This window comes from Haliotis rubra, unplaced genomic scaffold (genome assembly GCF_003918875.1).
Source record: "Haliotis rubra isolate DU_JTF1 unplaced genomic scaffold, ASM391887v1 Scf917, whole genome shotgun sequence".
In the NCBI taxonomy this organism is placed as follows: domain Eukaryota; kingdom Metazoa; phylum Mollusca; class Gastropoda; order Lepetellida; family Haliotidae; genus Haliotis; species Haliotis rubra.
In genome coordinates, this window is record NW_025767654.1 from 340,908 (window position 1) to 367,570 (window position 26,663).

Sequence of the window (26,663 nt, forward strand, 5' to 3'; positions counted from 1 at the left end):
AGTGATGTTAGTTAATTTTGGGCTGCAAGGAAACTCGGTATCGGGCAAATCTCGATTTGGATCAGCAATAGTCGACTGAGCGATAAAGTAATTGTTTAAGGCATTTGCGATTTCTTCAGGGTCATTATAGATTGTATCGTTAAAGATAATTGTCCCAAATTGATTGTCATTGTTACGTGATTTTATGAACCCTTTCGTCAGACGCCACCACGTTTTCGTACCGATCGAGGTATTAACAGGGTCTTCAATTTTAGAAACGAAAATTTGTTTAGCAGTTCTAATAGCGGAAGTAAGTTTATTTCTTGCTGATCTGAAGTTAGCCCACTTCGTTGGATGGTTACATTTCTTTGCAATTTTATGTAGGCGATTACGTTTCCGAATCAAAGAACGTATTTGGCTCGTCATCCAGAGCGGATCTGCAGGTCTAATAGTGACAGTCTTATTTGGTATATGTTGATGCAGATTTTCATTATTGTGGATGTTAAATCGGTTGCAATCTTATCTATATTATTGGAAGAAAATAAAATATCACCATCAATATCATCGACACTCTTGTTCATGCTTATAGTATCAACTAATGAATAGTAATAAACTCTCCTCTTATAATTTATAAGGAGGGGAATTGGTTGTCTGATGGTCACAAATATCGGACAATGGTCACTGCAGATAGGGTCAAGGACTCCCGAGTCATTTACAGCTTTAATATTCGAAACAAAAATCAGATCTATCAGGGTACTTGAATGTGGTGTAATTCTAGTTGGTTCGGATATAATATGTTTAAGGTCATACATCGATTGAAGGTTACCTATTTTAGTTCGATTTTCCCGAAGGACGTCTATATTAAAGTCACCGACAACGATAGTATACATGTTCAGGTCGACGGCGTTACCGACAGATTCCTCAATCCCAGTAACCCGCGCTCCTATCTGCTCGATAGACGGATCCGATTAGGTAACAACGGTTTTTACACTTTATCTGTATCCACACCGCCTCGAGCCCGGGGGTGTCAAGGTTGTCCATATGCTTGGCGTGTAAGTTGCTTTTGACATAGATCGCGACACCGCCACCACGCGTTTGCCTATCTTTCCTGAATGGTAGGTTATATCCAGGTATTGCTATATCAACACTACGAATGTCTGCATGCAACCAGGTTTCAGTAGGACATATAACGTCATAAGATCGAAATTCTGCGTCAAGTAAATCAGTTTTGTCTTTCAAACTGCGTACGTTCAAATGTATTATTTTAAGGTCTCTGAAATATTTCGGCCCAGGATTCGGATGGATATCGCCACAGCAGAGAAGGATGAGAGAGGTAATTACAGATACTTGGGTGCTGTAGAGACACAAGAACTTAAAACTGTGTATGGATTTCATAAATCGGACAGCAGATTTTGACTGTAGTTTTGCAGCAAAGGAACCCACTGCCTGTCTGTACTGCTCAATATCAGCCATAATCAAATATCATACATATAGTCGTATCAGGTAGGACAGTGGGTTCCAGTGGATGATTACATGGAGGTAGACACACACAAACTGAACTAAAGTAACTAATACATGTAAATATGTTTGTTGTAATTTGATGTAGGTATAGGTCAACTGACACTGTGTAACATGATTTTGAGTGAAACAATGAAAAGAAAATAGAAAGGAAAATAAAGTAAGCCATAACCATGTTCCTCATAAGACTAACCACAAATCTTTCAAATGTAATGGTTAAAAGAGTACACAAACCAGATTATTTGTTCTTTAAATATTTTCTATGATCTGCCTGTACACTTATGTATAATAAGCATGTGTCAAATCAACTGATGCCATGTACATTTTCTTTTTCAACAAATGCAATATTTTCCATCTTAAAATGATGGTACTCTATAAACTGGCTAAATTGCTTCAAGTTCAAAATTCCGGGTTACAATATTGATCTTCAGTAACCCTTGCTTGTCCTAAGAGGCGACTGACGGGATCGGGTGGTCAGACTCGCTGACTTGGTTGACACATGTCATCGGTTCCCAATTGCGTAGATCGATGTTCATGCTGTTGGCCCCTGCATTGTCTGGCCCAGACTCGATTTTTTACAGACCGCCGCCATATAGCTGGAATATTGCTGAGTGCGGCGTAAATCTAAACTCACTCACTCACTGTTTGTGAAATCAATCTATATTTGTTATTTTTCTTCTTTCTAATGAATATATTTGAAATGAATTGGTTATCAGTTTCTTCTGCCAACTCCATCACACCAGTGTTTTTAAATCTTCAATCTCTCTGTTAACATTTCCGACCTTTGTTATCTTGTAATGGTTTTCATGAATACAATGCCAACCAAAGATATATGATCTTCAAATGATATAGCTGAATCAGAAAAAAACAATTTTGATATGTTACCGTTAATTTGTACATCATGATCTGAGCATTCCAAAACTACTATCTTGATGAAAATCGCTCAATCCAAACCAGGGTTATTAAATTAAACCATCCAGCTATCGGTTAAAACATTGTCATAACTGACATGACATGTTGCACCTTAAAAGGGCCCCTGCACGGTAGTCATGCACGGTAGCTGATGACAACCGGCTGTAAATCATTCCTGATTGTGAAAAATCAGTCGCCAGAACTGCACCGCATTTTCACCATTTTGGGGCTCTGCCTTCTAAACCATTATCTATTAACCCTAAACAACCACAGTGTTCGTCTATGTGAACTGGCACCCATGAAGGGCCACCTCCTCGTGGTGGGTGCTGGGTCACGCTAAGCGCCCTTCGACCCCCGTTGTGGACCCGGGGGGATATTTGGTCCACCAACCCGTTTGCCGTGGGTTGCGCCCCTGTGTCGGTGGAGGACGGGATTCTGGTGGTTGAGGGCAAAGGTTCCAGGAACAGCGTTCCTTTGCCCAATACACCACTTCGACCCTTACTTCACCTAGACGGGAGGTAGAATGGGCCCGATTCTATCGATCGGCTGGTCATGTCGAGCCCTGTGCATAACTTGCATTTGCACAAATTCTATTTTGAACTCTATTGTTGACTTTAGGTCTCGGTTTCTTTTGTTTATCTAACATAACTTTATTTGACGTATCTTATTTATATTGCCTAGAGTCTAAATGTCCAGAAGGCGATGGCTCATGGGCCAATCTGGTAGGATCTTTCTTTTTAAGATATTATCCTGCTTGAGTATACCCTCCTAGTATCCTTGGTGCCGTCTGCAGGAGACCCACAGACATGTGGCATCGTCCTTGTTGACACTCCATGGTGGGTGGGGAGCTAGGAGGGTGAATCATATATATTTCTACCATGGCACCCCCACTTAAAACGATCGCACGAATCTGATGATTCGTTCTCATCGGAGGATGAGGCTCCTGTAGCTCTCATTAATTCTGATAATTGGCCACGTTACGTTGTCATGTCTTCACCTGACGGTGGTCCACTTAAACTGAATCCCTTTGCAATAGCAAAGGGCATTGAAGGTTTGGCAGGTGAAGTTAAAGAAGTGAAAAAACTACGATCTGGTTCTCTGTTGATCGAATGCAAGAAACAGATCCAGTCTCAAGTTCTCCTCTCAACTAAACTGTTAGCAAATGTTCCTGTTGAGGTTTCCCCTCACAGGACATTGAATTGCAGTAAGGGCATCGTCCGTGATGTCGGTCGTTGCCTTTCAGACATGACTGAGACTGACATCGTCAGAGAATTGCGCTCACAAGGAGTCACTGATGTCCGACGTTTTACCGTTAAAAGGAATGATGAAATCACAAAATCAAATACATATCTGTTTTCATTTTGTCTTCCCACACATCCACAGTCACTGAAAGCTGGCTATTGCAACTTAAGGGTGGATACATTTATCCCTAATCCCTTAAGGTGCTACACCTGCCAGAAATATGGCCACGGATCGAAATCATGCCATAATGCATCTGCTTGCCATAGGTGTGCTGGAACATGTGATAACAGTACTGTTTGTGAAAGACCTCCTGCTTGTGTGAACTGTTCCGGTAGCCATCCATCTTCTTCCAAAGAATGTCCCACTTGGAAACTACAGTCAAAAATATCTCAAGTAAAACATCAACGTAACATTTCCTTCTTTGAAGCAAAGAAAATTGTACTTGCCCAAGAACAATGTGGTCCTACATATTCTACCACTGTTTCTGCTTCAATCCAAGCCTCAAAACCGAAAAATGTTTCATGTACTACTGTTGGCTGCCAAACAGATTACACGTGGGCGCGGACTTCTGCTCCTACCCTGCTGTCTGTTGAAGTCAAGGCAAGGCCTCCACAAGTGTGCTCCAGTTCACAAACTATCACTGTATCTACAAGTGTTAACCATCCTAAGACATCTTCCGAAATGGATCCACATCTCGGAAACATTCATCAAACTCGGAAACAATTGTGAAACCAGTTGCTAAAAGCAAAGCAAATAATGACACATTCAAAAAGAATCAAAGTGGCAGAGCCTCCAAAGGGGAAAAAAATCCGATCCAAACCTTCAATAGGTTTGGAACCCTTGAGGACATGGATGTGTCCGACCACAGCCATGGAAGGACACATAGCTTGTCGCCCTCAAGGAAGGTAAGGGGTAGATCTCCTGTACATCCTCCACCCAAGAAATAATGTCTCCACCTATAATTCAGTGGAATTGTAGAGGACTAAGGACTAATTTATACGATTTGCAATTATTAGTCCAAGATTTTAAACCGTCAGCATTCTGCATTCAAGAAACCTATCTTAAGCAGACGGATAATTTTGACCTACGTCATTTTAAGGCATATCACTATTTTTCTCCTGCAGGTGATAGGGCTACTGGTGGATCATCAATCCTGGTAAGCCAAAATGTTATCCATAGCCCAGTCACACTTAAAACAAATCTCAAGCCGTGGCAGTGCGACTTACGTTACAAGTTGCATTTACTCTCTGTTCATTGTATGTTCCACCTTCATCTGCTGTCCAGTTGACGGATCTACAAGTTCTTTATGATCAATTACCTAAACCCTGTTTAATTATGGGTGATTTAAATGGCCACAACCCACTCTGGGGTGGTACTAATACAAACACCAAAAGGTAAGTTACTGGAGGATTTCATCTCAAACAATGATCTATGTATTTATAATGACGGTTCAAAGACATATTTACATCCTGACACAGGAACATATTCAGCTCTTGATTTGTCAATTACTGATTCCAACCTATTGAGTGAATTTGAATGGTCAGTCCACGATGATCTCTGTGGAAGTGACCATTTCCCAACAATATTAAACCCCGTGAACCCATCTGATGTTCCTCCATCATCAAGATGGAATTTTAAAAAGGCCAACTGGCCTTTATATGACAAACTCTCTGTACTGACAAACTTAAACCTGAACTTTTTATTAACGTTCCTGATGCTATAAAATTGTTTTCTGATGAACTTAACAACATAGCTGACGAGTGTATCCCAAAGTCCTCTGCAATTCCACACGTACGAAAACCATGGTTTAACGACCAATGCAAACAGGCAAGGAAGGCAAGGAAGAAAGCTGAGCATTATTTCCGTCGCCATCGTATGGTCCACAATTTAGACAAATTTAGAATTTTAAACGCTAAAGCACGACGTACTTTCAAGCAAAATAAATGCCACTCTTGGCGAAACTATGTCTCAAAAATCAATTCGCGCACACCTATATCAAAGGTGTGGAATATGATCCAGAAAATCAAGGGTAAGGGCTCTCAGTCTAGCATTCACCATCTCAAAGATGGGAATCAGTTATTGACTGATAAATCAGATATTGCAAATAAACTTGGTGAGACGCTGGCCAAACATTCTTCCTCATCTAATTATTTACCTGAATTCCAAAAGTATCAAAAACAGCAAGAAAAGAAATCTCTTAATTTCAATTCGGATAATGGGGAAGACTACAATGAAACCTTTTCGATACATGAGCTACATACTGCTCTTGATCAGGCACATGATACTGCTTCAGGGGCTGATAACATACATTATCAACTCCTAAAGCACTTACCTGAATCATGTTTAGAGACGCTCTTACATATTTTTGATGACATTTGGACATCTGGAAATTTTCCTTCGTCGTGGCGGGATGCTATTATTGTTCCCATACCTAAACCTGGACGTGATCATACTGATCCCTCTAATTATAGACAAATTTCACTGACTAGCTGCGTTTGCAAAACCATGGAACGTATGATCAACAATCGACTTGTTTGGTACTTGGAAACCAATAACCTTATAACTAATATCCAATATGGTTTCCTTAAAAACCGTAGTACCATCGATCATTTAGTGCGTTTAGAGTCTTTTGTAAAAAATGCCATAATTAATAAACAGCATGCAGTGTCGATCTTTTTCGATTTAGAAAAAGCATACGACACAACATGGAAACATGGGATTTTAAAAGATTTACATGACTTTGGATTACGAGGCCGTTTGCCTCACTTTATATCCAACTTTTTAAATGACAGGCAATTTCAAGTCCGAGTGGGTTCTACCCTGTCTGACCATTATAATCAGGATCAGGGTGTTCCACAAGGAAGTATTTTGTCTGTCACATTATTTAGCATTAAGATTAACAGTTTATCCAAGGTTTTAAACGATTCAATTGATGGATCACTTTTTGTGGATGATTTTAATATTTCTTGTCGCGGTAAAAATATGCATACTATTGAACGGCAAATGCAGTTGTGTTTAAATAAAATGAATAAATGGTGTCTTGAAAACGGCTTTAAATTTTCTAAATCCAAAACTAATTGTATACATTTCTGCCGTAAATATAAGCCTCATAAGGACCCAGAACTATCTTTAAATGGCACTCCCATCAAAGTTGTAAAGGAGGCCAAATTCTTGGGCCTAATTTTCGATTCCCATTTAACATTCCTGCCACATATTAAATCCCTTAAAGCTAAATGCCTGAAGGCACTCCATTTGTTAAAGGTTGTCTCCAATTCAAAGTGGGGAAGGGATCAAACTACGCTCCTTCACTTATACCGATCATTGGTACGATCTAAACTTGATTATGGTTCGATCGTATATGGTGGAGCCTGCAAAAGCAACCTTAAACTACTTGATTCTGTTCACCACCAAGGTCTACGACTCTGTCTTGGATCATTTAGAACCTCTCCAGTTGATAGTCTCTATGTTGAGGCAGATGAGCCTTCTCTTTCCCAACGCCGTATTAAATTATCTTTACAATATATTACCAAACTATATTCAAACGAATCTAATCCTGCATTTAACTGTGTCTTCAATCCTCTTTATGAGGATTTGTATAACAAAAAGCCTTCTCTTGTTCCGCCTTTTGGGCACAGAATTAAACCATTCCTTTCTGCTGCTGGCATTGAGCTGGAGAATATATCTCCTTCTCGTCTTCTTTCTTCTCCTCCTTGGCAATTGGTGAGGCCACAAGTTGACTTAACATTAACCACATTAAAAAAATCCAAAACTAATGATTTACAGTATAAACAAGAATTTAGTCAATTAAGAAATAAATATAATACCTATAAATCCTTATATACAGATGGATCCAAGGATGGTGGCGTAAATATAAACAATATATCATCTTTTCAGATTCTCTTTCGTGTCTTCAGGCTATTAAAAATCTTTCTTGCAAACATCCACTTTTATTAGAAATTATTGAATTGTACAATGAACTTGCTACTGGCCAATGCGACATCGTCTTTTGTTGGTTACCCAGCCACGTTGGCATTTCTGGGAACACAATGGCTGATATTGCTGCTAAGGCAGCACTCAACAAATCTGTGACACCACTTCTGATCCCATATTCTGATTACAAAGCTGCTATAAGATCTTATATCCGTGATCTGATGCAAAAGAAGTGGCATACCCAAGTAGGTATCAATAAATTACATGAAATAAAACCCTATATCGGTTACACTTACTTGGGTTGTCAGTCAAGATTTGAAGAGGTCATTATGCGACGATGTCGTATTGGCCACACAAGATATACTCACGAATACCTATTGAAAGGTGAGGATCCTCCATTTTGTATCCCTTGTGATGAAAGAATCACGGTCAAGCATATCTTGCTTGACTGTGTTGAGTATTCCATCACAAGGGATAAATATTTTAAATCACGAACTATGAAGGATCTTTTTAATAGTATCAGTTCTCATTTAATTATTGCATTTTTAAAAGAATTAGATTTGTTAAATGATTTGTAAATACATAAATCTTTTAAGATTGGAAGTTTGAAATTAGTAACTAAGATTGTTAGTGGCTGTATCCACGAGGGGGGTTAAAGTACTGTAAAATTATTGTCCTCCTGAGAGGGTATGTAAGTCCCACAACATTCGAAGTAAATTAAAATGTTCCACTTTTTTAATCGTAGAATACCTGTTCTTTTAATGTATGGCTAGTTTTGCTAAATTGCTAACGGCTGAAGGGATGGTGTAAATCCAGCTAGTGTCCATGCAGGAAGCAAATGTACTGTAAGTCCCCATGGTCCCTAGTATGGTGATCTACCTTCAGTTGTTGGCGATCAATAGCCCGTTTTTTATATTGTATCGTCTTGTATACTTCAAATGTTTTAGATTTAGTTACTAGTTTTATCTATATCTGTGATACTCTAGTTATTTTACTGTCCTTCGTCGGCAGAATTTTATAATTTCACTTAAATTGTTGATATATTTATAACTTGCTTTAGTCACGATATGGCTGAAATATTGCCGATGTGACTTAAAATCTTAAATCACTCACTATGTGAACTCCCCTCCTTACACTGTTGAATTTCAACTGCCACGCAGATGCATTTTGCATCACTTGACCAGACATATATAGAATAAAATGTTAATTGTTGAGTCAAACTTTGATTCTTGGAAATCTGGGCACACAACGTATTCAAAATAATTTCTAATTGTTACCACATCCATAACATTTTTGTCAGGTCATGTTTTCCTCCAATCAATTGTATACACGGATATTTAGGATACTTTAACTCTTAACTATCACCTTCGGTCACCCATCACGTAAGGTATTTGTCAAGTGTCATAGATGTCACATCTCACTGACAGCTTGTGTAGCGCGTGTAACATCTGTGATTTTCTTAGTTGTATACCCAAGAGCAATTAGAGGGTAGGGTCTATATACCTATATGTCTTTCTAACGCTGTTTCTAAGCGTGACACGCCCCTGTGTCTAGGCCAGTCTAGGGTAACTACCATGACACTGTCGGGACTGCTGTCAGACACACGTCGAATTTAACATACCTAAGCTGGTGGGCTGGTCTATTTTTAGGCTCCGTACTCAACCTACTCCTTAGCCTACTTCGAGGAGTTTATGGCAGGCCCCATAAATTCCGCTCGATAGCGATGTCCAATTAGATTATAGGGATCATTATTGAGTATATCCAACACAATAATGAATCGTCTTCCCACAGTTAAGAAAAACGTCGACCGATGTATTTGGCTAAACGAGGAAACTCTTTTCCGAATAGCGTATTTAAATTCGAATGGATGCGATTTCGACCATCAACTTATAATCCGAGCATTAAACCAGAAATCCAAAGAATTTTTACTAAAATGCCGTTTCAACGACTAAACACTGGTGATTTATCGATCCAAACATGCGTCTGTAGCACAGCTTCAGCAACAATATCCCCAACATCAATTTAAAAAACGATCGGATCGTAACATAAACATGCAAATTCGTATATGGAAAGAAAAACCCATTACGGATGATCGGCTACAATATATGCTCGATGCGGAGGGCAAACCTATTTATCACCTGATGAGTCGAAATCAATTTATTTCAGTTACTCTAATGTTTAGTTGAAGCATTTCACTCTGTCGTTAAAATGTTTAATTATCGTGCCGATAAATTACCCAAGCTTATTCCCAAATACGCGTTAGTGTCTTCTTCCAGTAAAATATGTAATATTATCCAATGACGTATAGCTTTGTCTTCGGCTGAATTTCCCAGCGTACTACTTCCTAATCCAATCGCGTTTATTAAAATATGCGAAAATTCCATCGGTTAACGTTTTTCGTACTACGTAGCTTATAATAAAACTGAACCCATTTACGACGACGGAAAATTAATCCCGTATAAAGAATCAATCGACGACAATGACATTCATACCCTTTTATTATCCCAATCGATTCACGACCGTGTCGTCGACATATTGTCCGTATGCTTTAGTAGCATGGCAATTTCGACAATCCCTCAATTAACCGTATCCGTAGTTACAGCTCCTTTAAAACAACAAATTAACGTGTTGTATATTTACGACGACGAAAGAGTTAATTGCATGACGAAAAAGCTTAGCAATGTCGGCACACCCTTGCCAAGCTCGGTCGCCATCTTGTTTGCGAATTTAACGGGCCTAGGCTGGACAGCTAGTCGGGACATAGAACGATGACTCCGCTCGGGGATCATTATTTTTAATGGACGCTGGGAGCAACATTACATAGAAATAACCCCCTAGGAGGAAGTGACGCAGAACCACCATCATACTACTACTTATACATATACATATACATATACATACACACATACACATACATACACATATATGAGCAATAGTTTTACATCTTTACATAGTGAATTCTATAGCATATACGCTAGGTACATAATCTGCCACATTGTGACTATAGAAAGTCCTCCCCAAGAGTTAGCGTCTAACTTGTGGGTCACACGCACAGGGTCCAGTATGGTCACGCTGGTCTCAGTCCAAGATGAGAATACCACATGCCAAGGTCACACCTGGTCAACGGTCATGCGGATCTGTCGTCGCTTGAACTAAGGCGTATGATCCCCATCGGGTCAGTCATCTTGTCACTGTACTGGCTGGTCAGTCATCCTGACACTGTACTGGCTGGTCAGTCGGATGTTGCACTGGCTCGTCAAACGGTCGAGGCCTCTGTCCCTTACATACGGGTCCCACTGAGGTCCCAGGCACTATACAAATGATGTATTTGATATACTAGTCATTCATAAAACCAACTAGTATTATATACTCAGAACGATTACACAATAACCGTTCAACATAAGAGTATTACGTACTCACGAATGATAATACAATGTTCATTCAAAACACGAGTATTGCATACTCACGAATGACTATACTTTCAGCATGATTAGTATACATTTCACTTAGAACAACCATCGTTATCCAACACAGATAATTGATATGCCAATAATCATCTGAACACGACATCGTCAGCACGATGTATTACAAACCCTTGACTGCCATACAAACAACTGACTGCCAGCTATGAAACAATATTACTTGTGATTAATTCTGGAGACTTACACAGTAGCGTTACATGTACCACGCCGACCCTTTGATAATATCAACCCTACCTAAAAATATAAAATAATTCATTGACAACTCACGCCATGATACGACCAACCTCTCTATAAACCAACGTTCCGTTGACACAACCTCTCAGTATTCGCCACCTTCCTCCTTATAAAACAACCCGCACGCTTAACGTGTATACCCGTCATCCTCACACGTCTCGCATACCTTGCACTCTTTCCCCGCACTCCTATACTACACCGTCCCCAAATACAGTTCAACCACAATAACATCTCGCACATACAGTTAAACCAAATGATATGTGATCTTGACAGCTTGTTCTGGAAGAGCCCACTCATCAAAAGGACTGACTGACTGACTGAGTTTGGTTTTACGCCGCTTTTAGCAATATTCCAGCTACATCATGGCGGGTGACACCAGAAATGGGCTTCACACATTGTACCCATGTGGGGATTCGAACCCGGGTTTTCGGCGTGACGAGCCAACGCTTTAACCACTAGACTACCCCACCGCCTACAAAGGAAAGCGTGCCTTGTGTGAAGCACACACAGACACAACATTCAGTTTTGGAACCTGTTGGTATTAAAATCACAATAGACAGACCGTTAAATTGTTGTTTAACGCTGCATTCGGCTTTATTCCAGCTATATGGCGGCGATCGGTAAATAATCGAGTCTGGACCAGACAATCCAGTGATCAACAGCATATCTTAAAAGCCTCATTCATCTCCATGTTCCAAGCCGATTGCTCCGCTCGTCAAACTCCCTACTGCTTACACAGCCTCACGTCAAAACAGCCATGGGATCAAGAGCGTTCTCTGCTGCAGCCCCCTATCTCTGGAACATTCTACCACTCACCCTAAAAGAAATAGAATCTGCAGATGCTTTCAAAACTGCCCTCAAAACTCATCTGTTCAAACTCTCTTTTCCATAGACATTGTCTACAATCTTTTCTCTTCATAGCGCCATTGAGCAATATCTTTTGGAAATAGGCGCTCTATAAATCAATTATTATTATCATTATTATTATAAGCATTGATCAGATAAAAGATGTTACAGTGTAGGACTTTATATATAATTGTTTAAGATACATAATTCTTAGGGCTTAGTAAAGCTCACATGCAAGCAATACAGTATATGAAATTCATCTTCAACAAAAGATCTTCCCCTTAATATACAATATTTACATAGTCATTCAGTGTATGGGACATTCATTTTGTGTATCTTCCGAAATCGACTGGATGTTAACATACTACATCTGAAAAAGAGCCATGAATAGTCTTAGGTGTACAGGGATAGGGTTTTCACATTTAACAGTGATTTAGAATGATGTTAATAGAAGGAATCAGATAAACTGTTGATAGAACTGCACCATGATTGTTGTAGGTTGTCAAATGATCTTCGTTTCAAAAGGTGAACAGAGATCTTCACATCTTGTGTTAACCACACATATTCAAATTCAAGTCTAAACAGAATATTTTTAATATGAGGAGCCATGTGGTACGGCATTGGCGAGTCAGTTTGTGTTCATCCAAATACAGTAGCCTGCACCAATACCTAATAGCCCGTGTGGTGTGCACAAGTTGGAGAGGGGTTCTGCCACATTCTCCCCAAACTAGAGCATTGTTTGCTGTTTTACCCATTTTGAGAAACCGTTTACACATTTTATGCTGTACATCTTCAATAATTTTACAATATGAGGTTCCCTGTAATTCTGCACCATTACGCACTGTAGGAACAATCATAGCATCAAATTTCATAATTAATCTTGACATGGTATATTTTTAACTATCTTTTGACATCTGTGCATTGTCATATCAGCCTTTTTACTGTGTGCACCAAGAGTAGTTAGTGCTTTAGTCCAAATAAGTCTAGGTGTTAACACAATACCCAAATATCTATAGAAGACACAATTTCAAGATACCATAAAATTTAGATTTTAAACAAAATAAAATCACAACAGTGAACCGAGCAACAAGTAAAGAGCAAATTCTCCACAATACAAAGCCAAATCACTGATGGTGTGTTGATCTATGCATGCATGCGCTGCTGTAAAGTATAAAGTAAAGCAAGGGGTCCATAGCAGCATTTACCAAACTAGTTAACTGCTATCGGACTGAATAATTGATGATATCAAATTATATGATTATTGACTTCTATCAGATTGATTCTAATATCACCAGGGTTATCATGCTCAAAATAATCAATAGCAAAATAGCAAAATCAATAGCAAATGTATACTCTGATACTGGCTTCAAGCCATAACAACTACACTTCTCATGACAGGTTTCATTGTTAAAAATACCCTTAATTCAACAGTTCACAAATAGTGGAATGTTAATCTGTCTAAAAAGTTCTTCTTCACATATATGTTCTACCAATGTATTAACATACTGATCATACCATGTACAGTAACGAGCAGAAAAAATGCGACAAAACTTTATTCTGTAGACTCGATCCTACTATCAAAAAAGCCGAAATACATTGTTTCTAGCCGCCAGTAGCTTGCCTCGTTGGTATGGAATTATCTCCTTTGGGTTCAGGGATGGCTTGATCACGTGACCTCGTTGCTAGCAGACGATACCGAAGCTTTGCCATGACGTTACAAAACAACAGAAATCGACTCTTGGCATATTATGAAGCAGGTATTACATCCGTAACTAGACTTGTGGAACTGACGGGACTGCATCGGGCCTCTGTTTACCGAAATTTGAAGAAATTTGACGCAGGGTTAGGGACGGAGCGACAGGCTGGACGTAGCTGCAAAATGGTTCCGAAGTTCTCACCCAGTGTATTGCCATGTCATGGTTTGGGGTGGTATAGGCAAACTCAGGGTAACGCCGCTGCTAACTATTACAGGAAGGATGGATTCACGCAAGTACTGTCAACTTATACAAGGAGGCATAGTGGAATCCCATATAGGACAGAGTGGAATACCTTTCAAACTTTTACAGGACAATGCACCTGTACACAAGTCAAGACACACCTGTAACTGGTTTGAAACGAGTCACGTGACTTTACAGAAATTACCAGCGGCATCACCAGACCTGAACCCAATTGAAAATGTGTGGTAAATTATGAAGGACAACTTAGACAAGTTGGAACCGAAGAGTGTCGTTGAGTGGTCTAATCTCATCAGTCAAATATGGGTGGACCTACCCAAGGACAACATAGACAATTTGATTGACAGCATGGGACGCCGTATTCAGCAGTGCATCGAGAGAAACGGTAGACTAACAGACTATTGACTTGCATAAATGTAAACTTCAGTATCCAGAGTGGATATATGAAAAATATAACTGAATTTATCAGTAAATACTTCTGTGAAAAGTCGCATTTTTTCTGCTCGTTACTGTATTTATATATATTCAGTTTAGTAATATGAAAGATCAAATTCATTGTTTTGAGCTGTATATTTGTGTGTATTTTTGTATACAGATCATTTGATTCACCATGTTTATTATACTAGGCACATAAAGAAACTGTGCATACAAAAATTTAAAAACTAAATTTATCAAACCTGTGTAGACACATAAGGATTTAAAGTCAGAGATTAGTGATATGTATCCAACATGCATGCACGTGCCACGTTCTGTGATGTCAGTGGTTTCGTCCTTGAGACGTGCAAGACGTTGTTGCACGTGCAGTCCGGGAAAGAGAAACAGAGCAAATGAATGCCACACAATACTGTCACTTTGGAAAGCTCAACCCCTGCCCTTGCGATCGTTCAAAAAATTAAACGGCTATTGAAACGCATAGCATGCCAAGGCTCACGTCTGCACAACGTCATGAGGCCATTGGGATGGTCCGTGGGGGAATGTCTCAACGACAAGTGGCTGTACATTTCCACTGCCACCGGAACACCATTTCTGCACTGGTGAGACGCTACCAAAACACCAATGACGTCATCGATCGGTCACGTTCTGGACGTCCACGTGTAACAACGCCAAGACAGGACAGATGGATAAGGGTGACCCATCTTCGCAACAGGTTTCAGACTGCAGTGATGACTGCCCGGACCATCCTAGGACTTCGCCGTATCCACCCCAACACAGTTTGAAAACGTTTACGTCATCACGGGATCAGACCACGACGTCCCGCCATACGGCCTATCCTGACACAACGTCATCGACAAGCTCACCGAATGTGGTGCCGAAATCATATCAGTAGACCCTTGTTTTGGTGGAGAAATGTTGTTTTTACAGATGAGTCCAGGTTTAACATTTCCCATAGTGATGGACGTCAATGTGCCTATAGACGCGTGGGAGAACGTTATGCACAGGCCTGTGTCTTGGAGAGGAATCGCTTTGGTGGTGCTTCCGTGATGATTTGGGGTGGAATAACAGCACGCCAAAGAACTCCTTTGGTGATTGTTCAGGGCAACTTAACTGGTGTGGGCTACAGGGATCAGATTCTTCGACCTGTGGCGATTCCTTTTGTGCAACGTCATGGCCCTGGGTTAACATTCCAACAGGACAATGCCTGCCCTCATACGGCAAGGGTTGCTATGGATTTCTTGCAACACCACAACGTTGACTTACTGCCTTGGCCTGCAAATTCACCGGATCTCTCCCCGATAGAACATGTTTGGGACGAGATGGATCGACGTCTACGCCGTCTTCCTCATCCGCCAGATAACGTCCTTGACCTTGCAACAGAACTTGAGAGAATCTGGCGTGACATCCCACAAGCCTTCCTTGCACGTTTGATAGGCTCTATGCGTCGTTGATGCACTGCTGTTCTCAATGCCGATGGTGGACATACCCGTTATTGAGCTTGTGACATGGTCGTTTGACCCCTGTCCCGCTTGTGGACTCGTGACGTCATTGTGATTGACTTTTCAGTTGAAATTCTCCCGACTTGTTATGGTCTCATGATCCCTCCATTACAGTTTATATGTACCTTTGACATTGTTATCGTACTTATCAACAGGGATAATATTTTGACAATGCACAGTTTCTTTATGTGCCTAGTATATAGTCATAAACATTTATGAATGATATTGGTATGTATGATAACTGTTTCATGTTGCTTGTAGAGGCTAAATATCAGAATGACAAACCCTGTCATTAACATCATCCATATGATCTAAACGCTTTACCTTCAGGCCGGGTGGGACAATTTAGGAATGGCCAGCGAGTCCTAACTTGACACACAGAAGGAAGCGAGCTACAAAGACATATTTTATATCATTGGAAAGATATCGAGGAAAGGGACCCAAAACGTTCATGTGCCAGTGCGCTCGCGGCGTGTTCATAAGGTCACAAATTGGCTCTGAAAATGCATTTCTGCAGAAATTTCTGGCAGAATTTATTTTTTCTGCAGAAATTTCTGGCAGAATTTATTTTTACCGCAGAAATTCCTGCCAGAAATAATTTTTCCCGCAGACATTTCTGGCAGAATTTTTTATTTCACTACCAGAATTATCTTAATTGAATAAGATTAGACACCATCTTTGGATAATTTAACATGGACTTTCTTCAAATGATGTTGTTTTCTCCTGTAAACAACTTCAAGATGGAGGGGAAATGGTTCCCAGAAGTAGATCGCCGCACAAATCTTACAAGGCATACCTTAACATTTTATCAAGACGAAATGAAAATAAAAATAATTTGGTGATTTCTTTATACATCGTTTATTCACACTCTGTATTACATGAGTTTCACTGGGCGAAGTTACAGTCATTTCATCTCAGACATGAGCCCTGTTGTCTTTGAGTGCCAAATGTTTCAGAGATAGATCCTCTAGGAGAAACATGTGTCTAATATATATATAGAGAGAGAGAGAGACTTCGCAATCTTTTTACCAGTATCCTACTAGTAGAGATTGAAATCGGATCCGATACTACCAGTACAATTTCCAATTCAACTGGTAGAAACCCTGATTGATCTGTAGGCAAACTACACTTTATTTGCTGAACAATAATATTCATTTTACTATGCATGTTATTTTAATATATGAAAAATGTAAAGAAATTAAATAATTCCATATCAATGTTTCTCACCTTAATACAAATTTCATTAATTGATAATTTCCTAATCATGGCCATTTTGTTGATACAAACTATGGCTCAACACACACATATCAAAAAAGCATATGTAGGATCAGATTGGAGCTTCCACTGGTAGAGATTGCATTTGCATAGGTTATTCTATATAATAAGTTTCTACCAGTACAGACTCCGCTTGCAATCTCTACCCTGGCAATATCATCTCTATATATATACATTGTATATAGTTTAGTTGAATGAATTCATGTATTCAAGTCATTGAAGGCTTATTATTAGCACATATTCTGAACAATATGAAAAACACACTCAGTCTTTTCCTATAAATATAAATGCAGTCAATATGTTTGGGCACATACAAGATACATAATAAACTGTTAAATACCGATGAATTCAAAAGAAAATATAATATCCAAACGAATTTTTTGACTTATGAAGGTATGAAATGGGCTGTTTTGTTGTATATTTCTAAGTTGGATATAAAGAGAATACAAAGTGTTGGTCCAAATCCAATTTATCCTTTTAACTTATTTCACATTACTGCACTATCAGGAAGTAAATATATATATACAACATTATTGGATTCTAAATATGTACAATTACCATGTTATAATAAATGGGCAAGAATCTTAGATTGCGAATTTTCAGAAAAGGAATGGAGGGTATTTAATATGATAGCTCATAAATGCACTCGTAGTACTGACTTAAAATGGCTGCAATATAGGATCATTCATAATATTCTTCCTACGAACTTCTTCTTATTCAGGATAAAGATATCGGAAACACCCCTTTGCCGTTTTTGTAATAAAGAATTAGAAACTTTAGAACACCTGTTTTGGTATTGTGATCTGGTATTCAAAATTTGGAAAAGTTTAGAAAAATGGTTAGAAACAGCTCAAATTTACATTAACATTACAGTTTCAAAGATAATGCTCGGAGTCAAAGGAAGAAATAACAATCCTATTAACGCCGTTATGTTACTTGTTAAGTACATAATATTCAAAAACAGTCAAAACATTAACATTCCCAATTTCGGGTATATAGTAAGTCAAATTAAGCAGTACTACGACATTACCAAATATAATTATTAAGTTTCTTGTAAAAACGATATTTTTGTTAAATTCTGGTCATCATTACATACTATATTGAAAAGTTGATTAATGTAAATTTACCTGTACATTGTAAAGGTTACTGTATTCTATGCACCTCATAGTATATACTGCTGTATGTTAACCGAACTGTAAATTTGTAAACATGAAAAATATGAAAAAAAAAGAAAAAGAAAAAAAGATACATAATAACAATATTTGACCATTTATATATTCTTAGAAATGCCTCCATCAACACACTCAACATGACCAGCGTACCGAGCTGAGATGATAAACAATACCTAAGCGCCAATGTATCCCTGTTCAAAGTGACAAAACCCGAGAAAATCTAATTGTTTTCACACCTGATAATTGGTTGTTTATAGGGCTGTCCCTATAAGGGGCCACTGTCCCTGGTGGCCACCGCAATTAACAATTGCGTAATCCAGAGTTCAGCCACTCAGGGAATACACCAACACGATGTCGGGCAGTGCCGCATAAACAATACACGTCCTTTGGGTTTTATCCAGTACGTTTTGCCGGTTCAGTCGAACACCAGATGATGACATTTGTTGATTGTAGGAAGACATTAACAGAGAACTTTGTAATTGAAACATACATTGGGCCCGCACATTTAAGTTTCATATCTTTAAAGTTATAACTTTATACATAGTTGAAACGTTGTCTTTCATGTAATCAAAATACTTTTTTTTCTAAACGATGCATAGTTTGATAGGTTATCCATGTATATTGTGGTATTACACAGATTTGATATACTTAAGCAGCACGCACAAATATATTTAACTCATATGACTGCACCCCCAAGTAGTTACACTGTCGCATCGAAAATATTTCTTGTCCTGCAGCAACAACAGGTGTGCATCGTCTGCCGATTCAAAATAACAATATCAACCGGCATACCATGCAGATTTTATGTGGTACAGTAGTATAAACAATGGGGGTACGGGACCAGCCTAATTAAGGCAAGGAATCAATAAGTATCTATTCCTTACTCATATTAATTTATAAATCCATAACACAACTACTTTTCATCTCCCCTGTAAAAAAGTAGCCACAGTCTTTCTAGTAAGACTATGTGGTACGGGACCATAAACCCATAACACAAATACTTTTTATCTCCCCTGTAAAAAGTATCAATAGTCTTACTCGAAAGAGTAAGACTATGGCTACTTTTAAGGGAGATAAAAAGTAACCATAGTCTTACTCAAAAGAGTAAGACTATGGTGTATGGGGTCACCATATAAAAGGCAAGCAATCAATAAGTATCTATTCCTCAATTTGTAAACCCATAAGATCACATCAATTTAAAATATTGACTTCAGCAAAACAATTTAACGTGTATCTTCTATGATGTCTTTGGTTTTCGTAATAAATGCTTGTTGGGCTTGTTGTATCCCTTGGTTTATGTATTTTTTGTTCTCGTTCTTGCCGATAGCAGAACTTTTTTGATGAAACTTTAATCGAATCTCTTCTTTCATTTTTTTTTTATTTTCGAGTTCACATAGGATCAAACGAAATTCTTCCTCTGAGATTTTATTATCATTGAAAGCGGTGGAAATATGGTCTTCTATCGTGTTTAACTTTGCTTCAGCAAGAATTCTAATTTCATCGTGTTTCTTAGCTTTACGATTCAATTTGCGAGATACAAATTTAAACACTGACTCAGCTATTCCTGTCACTACAGCTGTTATTTCAAGGCCTAACACCACTGGTGCGGCTACGATGGTGGTCAACAATCCAACTCCTACTGCTCCTAATCCCATGCTAGTTGTCATAAGAGTGGTATCAGCCCCATCCATGTAGTTTAAAGCTCTATTGTATTTTTTGTGTAGCGATGCCCGAATATCACGGTCTTGTTCTAGCTGACGTTTTATTTCACATATCTGTTTAAGTCGAAACCCTTCTACACTTCCCTTTATATTTCCTTCATCTTCAAAGACTGGGTATAGCCCCATTTTATGTGTTTATAATATATTTTATAAATTATTTTTTAATTATATGTCATTTAATTTTTGATTAATATATTTGAGGCTTATAAGGTTTAGATTATTGTACAGGTAAATGGGTGAGACCTTAATAGGTATGTTTTCGTCTAAAATACTAACCCCATCTAGGCTTATTAATGGTTTATAACCTTGTCTTATTATGATTCGGCAACGTTTATTCTCATGTCTTTCAAACCAAATTATTCTCAGGCCGTCTAAAAGTATTCTTGGACTGGACATCTCTGCGAGATATACGTCTATAACTAGCGTGGTGTGTGATTTCATACCATAATTTGAATCTGAAAAAAAATCACGTTGGTAATCGTAAATGCTGCGAATGAATAAACTGGCATTCAAGCCGACTGGAGCTAACATGTTACCAGTGTGCCCTGGTATTCGTAATACTTGAACAGTATTTTCTTTGAAGGGATTAAAGGACGTGAGAAGAATCCCGTTTGTAATTTTGGAAACGAAATCATTTTGATTAAAAAAGATGTAAGGTGAGGTTAGTGTTATTTTAATTAACCATTCAAGTTCTGAAAAATCTGCTAGTGGCATTCGTTCGTATACGTCGTCTTTATAGTATAGTAGGTACGGGTCGTCTTCCTCACCAGGTAAATTGAACCGCTTTGTGTCTCCTAGATCACCGAGTGTTACATTGGGGTGATGACTTACCATTGTTTATATAACTGTTATAAAATAGTTTCCAATTGTTTTTCTGATAATTTCTCAGGCGTTAACTTCAATTCCATAAAATGTATGTTCTCGGATAGAAAAATACTGGCTAGAGATATAGTGTCTTCCACGTTAACGATGACACCCTGCAGACTGGTGTGTGAATCGTCTCTCACCCGCACGTACATAGAGCAAACGCGATACTGGTGTTTTTTAGCCCACTGGAGTTTGATTCCCTTCACGATCTCAATCTCACTCTGAGTTGGTTGACCTGGGTAGACTTGGATGAACAGCGTGGAATTCTCCGGTAGATTTTGCAAGATGTTGAGCACGCCGTCGAATTCAGACACCAACTTCAATACCGCGTTTTTCTCCCCTGGTTTAACCGATAGCATGTAGGCTGACATAGTCGAGAGTGGGCTGATGATTACACCGCGTCTCTCTGATGGGACGTAAGCCACGATTAGGGTTCCGTTGTTAACGACTTTGTTTAGTAAGTGGTCTTTGTTTTCCGTGAATACGTATGGGGAACTTAGTGTGATGTTGAGAAACCAGTTGATTCGAGATGGTAACATCATCAACTTGTTATCGTTAGTGAGCATTAGATAGTACGGTTTGTTTTGATCAACGTTCGTTCTGTCAAAGTCTTCTAAATCGAACAATTTACCACCGAACGATGGGTATATTCTCCATTCATCTTCGTCGTTGCAAACTATATCGTATCGAGTGTTGCTGACAGATCTTGATGTATCTAGGTTAAAAGTACTACCAGATCCACCGACGACGGGAACTTCAACTCGTTTGTAAATGCTGTTTACAAGCTTTAAAGCGTAAATTTTACCACCTATTCCTGAGTCATCGAACCCCCTAGTATCACCTAGGTCTGATAATCCTACATTACTGCATCTTTTTACTCGCATTCCTGGGCCTTGATTGCTTGCCATTATTGTATATGTAGTGTTACGCTGAGGTATCCTATATTTATATTATTATTTTTTGTATCTAAAATTGATATTTTTAATTCAGAAATATTACCATTTATCAATTTTTTATACTGTCGCGATGAAAACGACTCGGTGCGTCCGTCATTGTATTTTTCTGTTTTAACCGGGACAGCCCTCAACAACGTGGAAGGACGTTCACTTTGTACATTATCTGTTGTGCTAAGCTGATCGAGATGAACGCATAGCTCGCGGTATGGAACTAGCTCTGGTAACTTCGTACCAGTAACGGTAATCTTAGGGTTTATTTCTTCTGGTGGCAGCCCTAGTATCTTCGCCAACGGTCGACCGAGTCTCAATTTGTTTGCACTGTTGTTAATAAACACCACTGTTCCGTTTGAGTCATTTATTTTGAGTTCAGCTCCTAAGGGTTTGAAAACTTCATCATTGAGAGAACACACGCTGTAGTATCCATCTGTTATTTTACGTAGGAATCCACCAAAGAACACATTATTATTATTGCTGTTGATGTTTGTCCATCACGGGTAGTAGGTTATATCACATAGTGCTATTTCGAGTTGACCAGACGTGTTATCAATAACGTGCATAAGTCGAACGGCCTCACCGCTCGTTACACCCGGAAGTGTAATGTACATATTTATATATATTTATATATTATATAATAATATGTATAAACCCGAAGTACGTTACCCAAAAAACGACAACATAAAGGCTTATGAGTGAGTGAGTGAGTGAGTTAATATTTATCGTCGCATCGGCAATATTTCAGCCATATCGTGACGAGAACATTTTATAATTATATTAAAGATGAATAAAGTTAGAAATTAAAAAACCTGTTGACGAAGAACAGTAAAACTACTAGTGTATCACAGATATCAATTTAAAACTAGTGAGTGAGTGAGTTAATATTTATCGTCACATCGGCAATATTTCAGCCATATCGTGACGAGAACATTTTATTATTATATTAAAGATGAATAAAGTTAGAAATTAAAAACCTGTTGACGAAGAACAGTAAAACTACTAGTGTATCACAGATATCCATTTAAAACTAGCAATTAAATCTAAAATATTGGAACAAGAAATGACAATACAATATAAAAACAGGCTGTAGATTGCTAACGACTGAAGGTAGATCACCATACTAGGGACCATGGGGACTTACAGTACATTTGCTTCCTGCATGGACCCTAGCTGGATTTACACCATCCCTTCAGCCGTCAACAAGTTTAGACGATTTAGCCATAAGTTTAAATAACACATATTCTACGCTTAAAACTAATGGTATGTTTAAATTTAGTTTGAATGTTTTGGGACTTACGTACCCTTACAGGAGGACAATAATTTTACAATGCTTCAACCCCCTGTGAGGATACAGCCACTAACAATCTCAGCTGCTCAACTAAACTACCAATTTTAAAATATTTATCTATTTACAATTCATTCAACAAATCTAATTCTTTTAAAAATGCAATAACTAAATGAGAACTGATATGATTAAAAAGATCCTTCATAGTTTGTGATTTGAAATAGTTATCCCTTGTGATGGAATATTCAATACAGTCAAGCAGGACATGCTTGACCGTGATTCTTTCATCACAAGGGATGCAAAACGGAGGATCCTCACCTTTTAAGAGGTATTCATGAGTATATCTAGTATGGCCAATACGACATCGTCGTATGATGACCTCTTCAAATCTGGACTGACAACCCAAGTAGGTATAACCAACATAAGGTTTTATTGCATGTAATTTATTAAGTCCCACTTGAGTGTCCCACTTCTTCTGCATCAGATCGCCGATATAACATCTAATAGCAGCTTTGTAATCAGAGTATGGAATAAGAAGTGGTGTCACAGATTTGTTGAGTGCTGCCTTCGCAGCAAGATCGGCCATTGTGTTCCCAGAAATACCAACGTGGCTGGGTAACCAGCAGAAGACGATGTCGCATTGGCCAGTAGCAAGATCATTACATAATTCAATTATTTCAATTAAAAGTAGAAGTTTGCAAGATAGATTTTTAATAGCCTGAAGGCAAGAAAGAGAGTCAGAAAAGATTATATATTGTTTATGTTTAGGATGTCTTTGAATATATTTCAGAGCTGTTAAGATGGCGTTTGCTTCTGCTGTAAATATAGAGCTGTTATCCGGTATTAAAAGGCTTATGACTTCACACACATGAAAATAGTGGTTGACACGGCTGGTTCGTACTTCAAAACCCAGTTTATAGACGTGTTTAAAAATTATAGGTTTTCGGTCACTAATGTTAAAACGGTTCACGATTGGTTTCATAACCCTATGCAGTTCTGGCAGAATTAATTCAATTTTGCCGTGTGGTGTGCGACAACTGGATGTGGTTTGACATTGACAGACACTAGGCGTAATGAGCTAAGTAAATCCGTTTTCACTTTTCACGTGTATTACCAGGTAAGGCGTATCCTCAAAGAAATCAGCGCCCCTGTCCCACAGGACAAGGCATGGGATTCAGTAAACAATCCGTACGATCGACGTGCGTATGAACGTATTTGTAATGAATTCGAACTAGACCCAAAGACGGATTGGCGTTTGACGGGCCCAAACCATGGGTTGGGTATCCCTATCGTTCACAACATGCCCCTCGTGGAAGCCAGCAAAAAGCTAAAAGAATGGGGTGGTAAAACATATGCGAATGCTTACGTCACGAGTAACGAGTGGAGAGATGATCTCATGTCTTTCGACGACAGCAAGGATTACCGAGTATGGAGGTTCGAGCAGGGTCCAGATGACTGGAAAATATTTATGCTGGACACGTCGAAGGGTTTTACTCGTGCTGGTGTTATCAGATTGAACAATTCGATTCGAACGTACGTGTGGGCTATTCTAGGGTCTCAATCACAGACGCGTTCTAATATTATAGGTAAGGGAACGGCTTACGATTCTCAAAAACAGTTTGTGGCTAACATTGAGGACGCTATCGCATCACCAGTAGATTTACCTAGTGCTATAAAGATATATATATACATCAGGATACGTTGCAATACGCCAGGTCAAAAGTCGACTACGTGTTCGGTGTTGGATTGTACATGGCTCCGAGTGATATGCGTCTGAGAATCAATAAAATAACAGGCTATAACAATGCAATAATCAGCCGCCAAAAATTGTGGTGTTAACGCCGACGTCAACGTACGCGTCTCCCATGTACCACCACCCACGCATACTGGTGAAACGGGTATAGTGGCATCAACCCCAGAGTCTAGGGTTCAGTCCACACCACCACAACCCCAACCACCACACGTGCAGGTGTCTAATCAGCAGCACATCGACCGTAAAACAGCGCTGGTGGTTGTTGGGATTGCGGTTGGCTTGGGTTTCATCTGGTTAAAAGTTCCTTAGCGGCCACGTACACCAACCCGGCAACGGCGACGATAAACGCCCACAGGTTTTGACTGAGCCACGTGACTGTTTTCGAGAGAGTGCTAAGCAACCACGAGACGATGCTACCCAGGATATCTGGCAGGGCTTTGGCGGCTTTACCGGCGAGTTTAGCCAGAGCTTCCCCTAGTGATTTCAGATGTTTTTTTATCCAGTCTCTGACGTCACCACCACTCGGTGGTTTTGGTGGTGTTGGTGTTCCTCCACCACCCGTCAGCGATACGACCAGGGTCGATATGATGAAGCTCAATGCTGTCATAACGCTGGCAATGGTGATGCCTTGCTCTCGGAACAATATTCGGATCCTTTCAGCCAACGTGGTATCCTCGTTCAGTACTCGATCGATGGTTTCCCGCATGCGGCTGATCTGAGATCAAAGCCGTTCTCGATTCGAGGAAGCGGATTCCAATCGGGTCTGTCTCTCGTCTTGTAAATTACGTAATCGTTCTGTGATACGACGCTTCATATCATCGTCTTCAGTTTCTGTGAGTTTGGTTTTTCACTTGTGATGTGCTCGTCGAGTTCGTTCAGTTTACCCATGCTGTTCACGAGTTCTCCACGTACATGTTTCAAGGCTTCATCTAAGCCGTACAGTTCCCTCATTGGAAATTTAAAACCAGGGAATGGTTTGTCCCAGTACGTGCCCAACAGTTTTCAATGCTGTCTGACGCTTCTGTAGCACGCTGTGTCATTTCACCACCACTACTGAGTTCGGACCTGGTAGCTTGCAGATCTTGAACTACCTTCGGAGGAATCTTAGGTTTTGAACCACCATAATCCTGCATGTTTAGTTTATTACGGATAGATTCGGTACCATGGCGACTGGTTAGCGTTGACAAGGCAAGTGGTTTTCTAGTGCGCGTGTTCATGATATCAACCTCTGGTTTATCCTAAAGGCGTAATGCCCTTATCATCTATGGTAAACTTCGAATAGTCTTTGTACTGAGGCTCAACGTAGTTTCTATCGTTTTTTAAACCATCGTAATAATCGTCTACTGTCGTTTTAAGTAGTTGGCTGCTCAATGATGAGTTAGTAAACGAAATGTCTTCATCGTAATCAACATCAGCAGAGGTCATAGCTCCAAAATCATCCATCGGAATATCATCCATATTTTTGAAATTATATTATATTAATATAAATATATAACAATGTCATATGGTAGAAAACTAAATCCTTTTCGAAGATTAAGAGAACCACTAGGCGCCAAAGTAGTGCGTCAGTCAGTGACTATTACAAACAACCCCAGCAAGATAGACCAG

At 39.2% G+C, this 26,663-nt stretch overlaps 2 long non-coding RNA genes across 2 annotated transcripts; one reads left to right on the forward strand and one right to left on the reverse strand.

Moving 5' to 3' along the window:
* Positions 1-10,359: 10,359 nt before the first annotated feature.
* On the reverse strand, positions 10,360-11,537 carry LOC124264265. The gene is made up of 2 exons (XR_006895088.1): positions 11,331-11,537; positions 10,360-10,892 (listed from the first exon to the last, which is right to left on the reverse strand). It is a non-coding gene; the product is annotated as an uncharacterized LOC124264265 (long non-coding RNA).
* A 7,881-nt stretch (positions 11,538-19,418) lies between these two features.
* Positions 19,419-19,764, forward strand: LOC124264263. Its single transcript, XR_006895087.1, has 2 exons — positions 19,419-19,494; positions 19,553-19,764. It is a non-coding gene; the product is annotated as an uncharacterized LOC124264263 (long non-coding RNA).
* Positions 19,765-26,663: the final 6,899 nt, after the last annotated feature.